The 11847-nt window shown below is 42.4% G+C and overlaps 1 long non-coding RNA gene across 1 annotated transcript in view; it reads right to left on the bottom strand.

Moving 5' to 3' along the window:
• Window positions 1–9325: 9325 nt before the first annotated feature.
• Window positions 9326–11847, bottom strand: part of LOC138283236 (uncharacterized) — a 129374-nt gene continuing 126852 nt past the window's right edge. Inside the window, exon 3 of the long non-coding RNA XR_011201143.1 lies at window positions 9326–9411. This is a non-coding gene — a long non-coding RNA (uncharacterized lncRNA). The remainder of the gene's footprint in view (window positions 9412–11847) is intronic.

The following is an 11847-nucleotide window of genomic DNA, read 5'->3' as shown; positions in this document are numbered from 1 at the left end:
TTTATGGATGATCAACATGAAATAAATGCACTATAACATCAGTAAAATGTACAAACAAACCAAAGCGTTATAAAGACCCACCCACAAGCGACCTATTCCACGTTAGGCTTAAATAAAGAGTAATATGATGCGTGGAATAAACTACAGAAAAACAACATCCTGGAAAAAGCAAATGCTCTTGGGAAAGTAAATTAAGCTTAACATGTGAAATGTAAACAGGAGCTACCTCGCAGACACGGGTTGCCTTAAAGGTTTGTACAGGCATTGCTCCGAAATCAATTATTTTCACTGTGCAGCTAAGAACAGAATACAGGGCCCAGTTTCTAAGTCAGCTTTTAACTGCTGCAGGTCTCGACCCCATAGGGCCCCGCCCTACTTAAAACCCTACTGCTCTTACTGCTTTCTTCTTCTGACACTCTACCACTCTTAGTAAAGGAGTGACATTTTGTTAAATCATCCATTCAGATGGGGGCTCCTTCGATACTACGCTGTCAGAATAATCACCAGCATTTTACATCCTTGATCATCAGTCTTAACTTTAAGACTTTGTGACATTAGTGTTTAGGGAGATGACCCGGCTTGGTGTGAAGACTTTCTGTCATCCAGATACCAACAACTTATGCTACACCTTTATGTTCATTAACCTATCGATATGATTTTGCAACAGTCTGTGATATTTTCTTTAACACTTCTTTCAATCCAGCACCTGCAAGCTTTTTCAAATATTTAATGATCTTCTTGTCATCTTCTTCCTCTAGTGCATCTATGAAGTCATTGTATGTTTTGATCCATGCAGCCCACCGGGCACAAATGTTTTTCTTCTTAGAAGTATCGAAAGGCGGTAGTGGCTTCAGGAACATGGCTGCATTGTACTTCTTGCTCCATTCTGCTACCATTGGGAGTATGTGCTGTTCAGACAGCTTTCGCCACACAAGGTGGCCCGAGAACTTCTGCAAGCAGAGTTTTGCTGCTGTAGCATGTGCCGCTGTATAATCTAATCATCCTTGTTGGTGTGTAAGTTCTTTGTTTCTTGTACCTTGCTGATGTGGTCATTATTTCTTGCTTCTTCTGAATAACTGTTCTGTATTTTGAGCAGAGTTCAACGTCTCTGTTGACCAGCTCATTGGCAGTTTTGGCAGCATTTTGAATGTGCTCCTCTGCAGGGCTTTTGATCTCTTTTGCAACTGAGTACATGCTGGAGCAGAGCTTTGACTGCACATGTGCCAGATGCAGACCATTCTGTAGCAATTCTGGGTAGATGTGGAAAGCACAAGCAGTTTGCTCTATCACTCCAACCTCCTAGGGAGAACAGTTTTGTCTTTTCAGGCACGTATCCCCTACTCGGGGTCAGTTGCATTCTCGGGCACGTATCCCCTACCCGGGGTCAGTTGCAGCATCTTCCCCAGTCCAGAAGCATGCAAATTAATTACGCCACACAAGAGCTGAGGTCAAACATTAGTTTATTGCTCAGCATACACTAACACACTGTGCATCACATCATACTTTCTGTTAACCACACACTGACAGCTTCCTGCACATCATGTACTTCCTGTTCAGAGCCTGCCCAGCACCACGAGGATTCTAGTGCGCATAGCATCAATGTGCTACTATGTAGTTCAATTCAAACAAGAAAACTATCTTCAAGAGGATACCTAAGATGCAAAATCAATTCCTTTAAGAAGACATGAACTATCAAAAATGTGTAGCCCAGTTTCTAATCGAAAGGGCTTTGCAGATGTAGAATTGTTTTAAAAATATATTTGTGCTTCATTACCAATATGTAATATGCATTCTTACACACAATTTTACATCTACAGATGGATATAATGTAATTCCCTCTTAAACAAAATCTATATGATATGTTTTGTGTGTTTTGTTGTTAGTTATGCCTCTGTTCTGGGCAGGCACCATCTTGAACAAGGTGGAAGCCTTTTCTGTGACAGTCTTATGCCCACCACCTCATGCGCATATCATCTCCCCACAGGCTCCCCAGCACGTGGTCAAGCTGAGGTCATATTAGTTTATTTTAATTTTGAATTGTTTTGCTCACCATTATTTTTTATAGTGCAGATTTAAAATTGTTACTTGTAACTACAGCTGCCATATCTTCACTGGATCTATTCACTTGAATTAAGTCTTCATGTCCATGTTTCATATTTTGTTCATAATTTTGTACATAAAACACTGACAATGAGGTAAAGTTTAGTTAGGGAATTTCAAGATAATATTTATGCTTACATGCTGAGGAAGAATGTTGGAATAATGAATACTGAGAACTACTTTGTTTGCACTTTTCTTCCCTTTTCAGCAGGAGAAGGTTCTACCTACACAGAGTTTACCATTTACTATAGCCTGGCATGTACAGTGTTTGTTAGTATATTTAAAAATAATTTTGACTCCTTATTTGTCCGATTTCCACGTCTCGTTGGTGAACCTGCTTATTTGCGACGATGGAAGTTTTCGTAGGGTTTGAAATATGTTCAGTTTCTGAAAATAGTTACACAAATCGAGCATTCTTGATTAAGAATAGAACAGGAGAGGAATGGTGAAATGCGTATGGCCCGTCATGAAATGTGTGAAATACCACTTTATATAGCACAAACAGCTGCTTCATAGAAGCGTCCCAGTGCTTAGCTATTAGGGAAATATTGACCAGTAGATTAGCCATAACTAAGCAGAAAAGTCTTCAGATCTTCATTTTGCAGCACACATAGAAAGAGCACATTGCCATTGAAGATTGTTTTTGTGCAAGAAGGTGTCCCCTCCTGCACAAAAACGATCTCCCCCACACCGCAGCCATCCATGCACTATTGTGCAATGGTGGCTGCATGGCACTCAGCAGCACATTTAGGCCCTCATTACAACATTGGTGGTAACTACCGCCTACCACCACGGCGACCACCACCAAAATACCTCCGCCATGTCTACCAGCTGTCTACACGTATCATGACCGCCTACGGTGTACCGCCAGAATGCTGGCGTAATGCCGCCGATGGTCATGGTTGCAGACGGCAGTAAGGCAGCGATGCTGACAGCAGCACCTCCACACCAGCAAACCACAGCTGACCGTATCATGACCAATGATACGGCCTGGCGGTGTCTTGCTGGCGGACGCTGCTGCTGACAGCAGCGCCATGGACCGTCTCCAGCCGGAGGACCCCCTGCAAGCAGGTAAGTCTTGTTCTCCGACAGGAGAGGGGGGTGAGGGGTGTTGTGTGTATGTGGGGGGTGTGTGTGTATGTTTTGGAATGCGTGCATGCGGGTGTGAGTCACGTTGAATGCATGTGTGAATGAGTGATTCTGAGTGTTGTGTGTTGTGAATGCATGTGTGTGACAAGGTATGTTGGTGTGTGTTGCAGTGTTTGGGTATGTATGTGTGCATCCATGGGTGGGTGGTGGTGGGTATGCGTGTGTGCATGTGTGTATGTGTGTGTATGGATGCATGTGCGGGTGTGTATATGTGTGGGGGCAGGAGAGGGAGGGGGAGGGTTGGGGAAGCATTGGGGGAAGGGGATGGGGGGAGGGGAGACCCCTATCAGTGCCAGGGAAGGGATTCCCTGGCACTGATAGTGCCTACCGCCATGGTTTTCGTGGCAGTAAGTGTGGCACAAAAACCATGGCAGTAGGCCGGGTCGTAATCCAGAGGGTGGGATTGTGACGGCCCCTGTGCTGGAGCCAAAATTCTCCAGCCCAGCGGTGGTTACCATTCTGGCGGTCGGTGTGTTAAAGTGGCAGTCTTTGATGCAGTTACCGCCAAGGACAAAATCCCATTTTTTTACCGCCGGCCTGTTGGTTTAACACCGACCACCAGAGTTGTAATGAGGGCCTTAGTGTCTGCGCAGGGGGAAACACAGGGGTTCGCCATATTCTATTAAAAACAGTGTATCCCTGTGTTTTGAAAATGACGGAGCGCGACGGTGCCAAATTTGTTGCAGTGTCGTGATCCATAATTTTCTCATAAATCTGTGTCTAAATCCCTGCTGAATAAAAAGGCGCCATTCTCATGGATTGCTCTAAAAGTAATTAGCAGAATTTTAACCCCTTGGGTGCCCATGACGTAACGGTTACATCCTAGGCAGCACCGCTCGTGTCCCAAGGATGTAACCATTACGTCCTGCACCCGGCCCACGGGGGAGCAGTAGCGCTCTCCCCGTGGGCCTCAAACCCCCTCCCCTGGGCAGGATGGATGGGGAATTGCTTGGTGGAACGCTGGGTAGAAGGAAGTTTGTGGCTCTCCTCAGATTCCAGAACTTTTCATCACAGAAATGTGAGGAAAAAGTGTTTTGTTGCCAAATTTTAGGTTTGCTAAGGATTCTGGGTAACAGAACCTGGGGAGAGCCCCACAAGTCACCCCATTCTGAATTCCCCTAGGTGTCTAGTTTTCAGAAATGTATAGGTTTGCTAGGTTTCCCTAGGTGCCAAGCTAGAGGCCAAAATCCACAGCTAGGCACTTTCCAAAAAACATGTCAGATTTCAATGTAAAAATGTGATACGTCCATGTCGCGTTTCCTGTCGCGGGCATTAGGCCTACCATTTTTATCAGGAGACTTGAGGAAACACAGAATAAAAGAGCAAGTGTTATTGCCCCTTGTATTTCTCTACATTTTTCCTTCCAAATGTTAGACAGTGTGTAAAAAAGATGTCTGTATGAGAAATTCACATGCTAGTATGGGGACCCCGGAATTCAGAGATGTGGAAATAACCACTGCTTCCCAACACCTTATCTAGTGCCTATTTTGTGAATACAAAGGTTTCCTTGATACCTATTTTTCACTCTTAATATTTTACCAAACAAATTGCTGTATACCCAGTATACAATGAAAACTCATTGCAAGGTGCAGTTCATTTATTGGCTCTGGGTGCCTAGGGTTCTTGATGAAGCTACAATCCCTATATATCACAGAGTAAAACGTAGAGAGAAATGGCTGTTTTTTCACCTCAATTTCAATATGTTTTTATTTCAGCTATTATTTTCTGTAGGAAAACCTATTAGGATCTACACAAATGACCCCCTGCTAAGTTCAGAATGTTGTCTACTTTTAATAAATGTTTAGCTGTCTGGGATCCAGAATTGGTTTCACACCCATTTCTGTCACTAACTGGAAGGAGGCTGAAAGCACAAAAAATAGTACAAATGGGGTATGTCACAGTAAAATGCCAAAATTGTGTTGCAAAATGTGGTTTTCTGATTCAAGTCTGCCTGTTCCTGAAAGCTGGAAGATGGTGATTTTAGCACTGCAAACCCTTTGTTGATGCGATTTTCAGGGGAAAACCCACAAGCATTCTTCTGCAGCCCTTTTTTCCCATTTAAAAATAAAAATAAATGTTTGCTGTATTTTGGCTAATTTCTTGGTCTCCTCCAGGGGAACCCACAATCTCTGGGTACCTCTAGAATCCCTAGGATGGTGGGGCAAATTTCGCATGGATAGCTTATGTGGACAAAACATTATGGGGGCCCAGGCACGAACTGCCCCAAATAGCCAAAAAAGGCCTGGGTCCTAAGGGGGATAAGGCCTGGCAGCAAAGGGGTTAAAGGCGATCTGCTTTGCCACAGGAAGACTGTGCAGCTGTGTAAGACCCTGACTGATGGAGTGTTTTTTCAGGATCGTTAAGACAAGACTAGCAGCAGCATTTTGAACTATCTGAAGTTTGTGGAGAGATTTGGGAGAAGTACCTAAAAAGAGGGTGTTGGAATAGTCCAGCATGGAGGGTAACAGGGCCTGTACAATTAGTTTTCTAGTATGTGCTGGTAAAAAAATAAAAAATGTGGATAGTCATTTTAGCAAACCAAAAGATACTGCAGTGGGTCCCAAATATGGAAGTTAAAAGACAGGTCCAGATCATGTTTTATGCCCAGATTGCTAACCATCTGAGCAAGCACAGGTGGCGTGCCCAGCGAGTGTGTCCACAAACAGGCCAAATCAAACAGAGAACAAGTACCAAAACCCATTATTTTGGACAATTTATTTGCCTCTAGTCTGCAACAGCTTTCAAGTAGCCTTGTAAATGCATTTTCTCTGGAAAGAAAGTAACAGTTGTGTGTCATCAGCATACGTCACTCTCATAAAAAACCTGACATTATCTTAAAGGTCAATTGTACAAATATCTCCGCCAGAGGGGCCATATAAATGTTGAAAAGAGTGGGGCTGAGGGCTGAACCTTGCGGTACATCAAAACATGGGTCTGTGAATCCAGATGTGAAAGGGGGAAGGTGTATGGCTTGTTCTCGATCAGAGATGAATGATTTCAACCATTTAAGAGTGACATCCCTCATCTCTGTTGTTTCCAAGTGTTCCAGTAGAATATTATGAGATAAAGTGTTGAACGTCGCCAACAGATCCAGAAAATCAACCGCCATTTGTTTATCCTTATCGAGCACCAATTTCATGGATTCAGAGACCTTCAACAGTGCGGGCTCTAGCCTTCATGCTGTGCCCAAGGCGGAAACCCACCTGGGTAGCATGCAGAATCCTGTTGTCCTCCAAGAATAGTGTCAGTTGTGCATTAACCAACTTTTCAAGAACCAGCAATGGAAGTAAGGAGATGGGCCTAAAATAGTTGGGGTTAGAAATATCTACCATAGTCTTTTTAAGCAGTGTTTTTTTTAGGCATGAGGAACAACACTAGTAGATAAAGATTGATTGTATAAATCATTGATATATTTTTTTGAATAGATGGCTACATTCTTTAATGGCCACGGAGGGCATGGGTCAAGAGGAGACCCAGCTCTAACCACTGAGATGCCCATTATGATATCTTCAAGAGATATTGGGCCAAAGGACTTTAAAACTGCTACTCTCATGGGGAGAGTCACAGGACCTGTCTGGGATACTGGCATTGTGAATATCCTCTACTTTTTTCTAAAGATGAACTGCCAGTCTTATTTACTAATGCTTGAGAGAGGGGAATCAATTGTTGATTTGCAGAAGGGGACAGAAAGGATTTAACATGTTTAAAAGTTTCCCTAATTTTTTTTTCAGATACAGCTGTTTGGTGAGCAAAGATCTCCACTTTTGTTTTCTTAATTCATTTTTGGAAGTCCTTCACAGAGGCCTTATATACTGCCTTATCCTCTAGATGGTAGCTTTTTTCTCCAGATTCTCTCTAGCCTTTTACATCCCTGCTTCATGCTTTGAGGGTGAGGAGAAAACCACACCGATGACGGTTGACTTCTCCTTGGCCCCTTATAAATAACAGGAGTGATCTCATCAAGTAACTGTATAAGACTGTGAGTAAAGAAATGAATGTCCACTTTCATACTGCACGAAACCAAGTAAATAAAAATACCAGGCAGTCTTAAGAGATCACTAACTCTAATTTTATGCCAAGGGCATGAAGCAACCTTCAGAATATGTGGTGCTTCCAATATGTGCAAAGGAAACCTGGAGACCGGGATGAAATAGTGATCAGACCAAGTCACAGATACAGTTTGCCTACCTATAGGAAGTTGCAGTTCGTAATGATAAGCCTAATTTATGCAGAGGGCCAAACACCCTTGAAACAAGATTGAAATCACAGAAAACTTCTCCAAGTTCCTCAGCTACTTTGTTTTTGGGCTCATCCACGTGGACATTGAAACCACTTAAGCAATGAGGTTGGGATATTGCAAAAACCACCAGGGTAAGATCATTTAATAACTTTCCATCAACGTTATCAAAATAATGAGGCAGCCAACAAATCAGAGCCCCTGAAAAAGACATAAACCCTAATTAAGACTTCAGTGGACGGAAAAGTCCACCTGCCAAAGTACTGCGGTCAAGATATCGCCAGTGCGGTCCCCTTCCCGTGGCCCCTATTATGGGTTTCCCGCTGGCCCAGTGCGAAACAGCCCACAACATTGACGCCGGCTCATAAATGAGCCAGCGGCAATGTTGCATTGAGCAGGCCATGGGGGCCCCTGCACTACCAATGCCAAGTGCATTCTTAGAGCAGGCGCACTACAAAAACTGTTTGAGCTCCAGGAAGCTCCTCAAACATTTACAAAAATCTGGGAAAAGTTTGGAATCTACTCACAACGGTAGCCAACCAGTCCAAGAAACATTCACACTTCTCTCTGTGTTGTTGCTGGGTTCATTTTCGGACTCGCAGAAATGTGTTCTATTGGACACCTTCCTCACTCCTTTCTCAGTCTGGTGTCCTAAATAAAACACTTGATTCTGACAGTATTGCAATTCAGAAAGAGACAATTCATGCACATTTTTATCTAGGTGGTTTAGCAATGCAATTGTGTCATCTACAACCATCTCTCATTTCAGCTGCGACCAACAGGTAATCAATATACTGAACTATTACTAAGTTGCAGGGTGGATTTCGATTTTCCAGAACCTTCTTCGTGATTTGAGAGAAAATTGAAGGACTCTCAGTACAGCCCAGTTGGATTCTGCACCAAACCAGTACTCTACTGCGGAATCTGAACTCAAAAAGATACTGACAATCCTCATGAAAAGGATTTTATAAAAATGCTTGGCACTAATCAGTGATTGTAAACCACTGGGCATTTGTGGGAATTTGGAACAATATTGCAGCAGGATGCAGTACCACAGGACAACAAGGAATTGCTATATCATTACATTTTACTATCCTCCATATTCCACCAAATTTCTTGATCAGAGAGTTACATAGGCTCCCCAACACTTCTTGTAGAGTGTCCTGCTCAATCAACCTATCAATAGCAGGGGGAATTCCCTCCTCTGCTTCACAGGTGAGCTTGTACTTAGGAGTATGGGGACACACTGTTTCACAGTTTTACAGTGATTTTCACCGATTTGCACTTTTGATCAATCCGATTTCTTTTCCTCAAAAATCCCAAACCTCTTTGTTTGCAGTATGTTTTAAATTTGAAGGCCAGTCTTCCGCTTTAAAAACTGGAAACATTTTATTTCTTGATTCTTGTGATATTATTTTAAAAACAGAGTCCTTTGTTTGTATAGCAACACCATCCAGTGTACTCAAATTATGCAATTTAACTTGCAAAGCAAATAACACCCTAACAAATTAACTGGGCTCATCTCACTAATTATGAACTCATGATGATTTGAGAAGAGGCCAATTGTTATTGGGAAATTAGCTGACAACTTATTAGTTGTTTCTTTGTTTGTTTGTTAGAAATAGCTACAACTGTATCCCTCTCTAACTTCCTCCACTTTCCCTTACTTTATTTTCCCCTACATTTTCAGTCTCCTTCCTTATCCTTTTATTCAACATGTCTGCATAGGTCCTTTTGCCTGATGTTTTGTCAATTTTTTAGATACAGATTAGAATTTCTAATGAAAGGTACATTTTCAAAAGGACATTCATAATTTTAATAAAACAACTTTATTGAACTCTGGTTGTAGAACAAATTCATTAACAAGCTGCAAGAAAAGACATAAGCAGCAGGTGAAAGTATGTTGATCCTTTCTGCTGCAGAAGCTGGAAGATAAGAACAAACAAAACAATCATGAACATTCATAATCTTCTTATATTCAGCCAACATCTAGAAGTGGACAATGCAACTAAATGGGGAATATGGAAAAAACACTCATGTGGGGCTCATAATAAGTGACAATAATACTGGTCTTCTTAGCTTGCTTTGGTAAGGCTCCTCCCTCCAACAAATCGAGGTCTAACATTTACCCAATCTATGGAAACAGCTATGGCAACTACCTAAATTACCTGGATAATTGTGCAGGGTTCCTGCACCATTTTCATCTTGTATCAGATCAAGCAAGGATTAATACTCATATTCCTCCTGTTCCTACTCGTAAGTCTCTAACCAGTCTAAGAAGCTACAGTGCTAGTTACTACACTAACTGTATGCCTAAGGACCCTATAGTCTTTTGACTGTTGCCCTGGCTTGCTAACTGGTACTTCAGCTTGACAAAACGTCTCTTTCTGATTAACCTTCTGATCACATCTCTCAAGTCATGGAGATTCACTGAGATCCTGCAAGCAGTCATCTCTATCATCGTCGGTTTGCATGAAGTAAGTCAAAATAGGGCCTGAGTATTTTCTTTCTGTCTTTGGTATCTTGAGTTCTGTCAGTCTTAAGACATTGTCACTGAATTCTGACTGTGCTTGATTCTCTTTTTCTTCTGACTCGCTAATTTCTCTATTAGGCTCTAGTCTCTTAGTCTCAGATGGCAGTCTCTAATGTCTAAGTACTGTCTTTGGCCAGCTTTCTTCAAGGTGCACCTTTTCTTCAGAAGTATTGGTTATTTCAGTCTGGAATCTCGCATTTCCATAACTGTACTCTATGAGCTCCCACTCTGTTCTTAGGATTTCTGCTGCTCCGATGAAGGCTTACGAGCCTCAGATTGGCCTTCTTCCTCCTTTGAGACTTCAAATCAAGCTGTATTCTTGAAATTGGCAGATGTTGGCTCTTCTTTTTCCTCTACTCGTCTCACCCATTTAACATGGGAATCATGTACCAAATTTGGCACTCCAGTGCACTTCACTGTTGTACTGATAATCAGAATGATCTGGCACTAGCTTCTCCACCACTTTTCAAAGCAGGACTTGTAAATATGAAGTTTCATACAAACCTAGTCTCCAGGGTTCAAATCATAGTTTGGAGCAGCACTCAGGGATTGGATCGCACCATCACCTTGAGAAATAAACTCAGCAAATTACCCATTCCTTTACAATACTCGAGGACTAAATCATCTGTGGTATTCACAAGAGGAGACACTGGATGGGGAAATGTATCGGGCCATTTAAGAGATGTAGAGGCACATTCCTTGGCCAGTTTTGCTAGGATAATCCTGTTTACCCTCTGTAACACCCCTGCTGTTTCTGGCCTGTAACTGCAATTGAATCTCCGGTCAAACCCAAAGATAACGCACAGTAACTGCATTACTTCATCCTTGAAGTGACTTCCTTGATATGATTTGAGGTGAACTGGCAAGCCAAAGAAATTAACCACCTTCCTTATAGCAGCTTAGCAACTGTCACATCTCCTGGTGGAATACGCCTCGAAAATAAACAAACGGTAAGAAATACGCACCTCAGCTGGTTATATTGGGGCATTTAAAAAAAAAAACAATTTGGAGCAGATTAAAAGGGCCATCAGATCTTCCTATGGAACTCATGGTAATCACAACTGTTTTGCCAACATTTTCCTCCTGGTAAACAATACATCGTTGACATAAGCTTTCAGCCACTTTTCGAAATTGAGGATTGTACCAAAAATGTTTGAAAGTTAGCACCATACCCATCTTGACCTACATAGGGTGGGCCTTGCATTTGTCTCACTGTAGCTGGTAACATGGAATCAGGCAGGACAGGTTAATCGTCACTTGACACCCAAATGTCACTAGTATGTTTCACACCACATGCTTTCTCCCACTTTTCCTTCGCAATTGTGGGGGCTTTATGTTGTAAGACCCTCAACTCATTTAAGGTCTGCACAGTGCTCAATAACGTTCAAAACTGCTTCTCCTACAGCACTGCATGATTTTTTCAAGTTGAATGTGCTGGACACATGAGCACAATAGCGGGCAATTTCTTGTGCGCAGTGATTCTCCCCAGGTCCAAAATCATTGCTCCTCTTACGTGCAGCACACTTTACAACCACAGCACCCCTTCATAATTGGAGTGCAAATGTACAAGCTATTTCTTATAGATTAAAAAGATGAGGTCAAAAAGCTTTTCTGGGTACACAGCTGCCCAAAATCGTGCACAACTCCGAACCTGTACTGGCTGTGGGTGTAAATTGTTACTCTGAATTTGTCAGAAGTACAACAGACTCTCATGAGGGCAATCAATTTGGCTAATTGTGCAGAAGTTAAGTGGCACAGGTGGGAGAATTCTACAATGCATCTCAAAGGTACGGACGGAGTATGCTGCTCTTAGAATACCACGTCTGTC

Source organism: Pleurodeles waltl, chromosome 3_1 (genome assembly GCF_031143425.1).
Source record: "Pleurodeles waltl isolate 20211129_DDA chromosome 3_1, aPleWal1.hap1.20221129, whole genome shotgun sequence".
Taxonomy (NCBI): domain Eukaryota; kingdom Metazoa; phylum Chordata; class Amphibia; order Caudata; family Salamandridae; genus Pleurodeles; species Pleurodeles waltl.
This window is presented reverse-complemented; position numbering and strand designations above follow the sequence as displayed.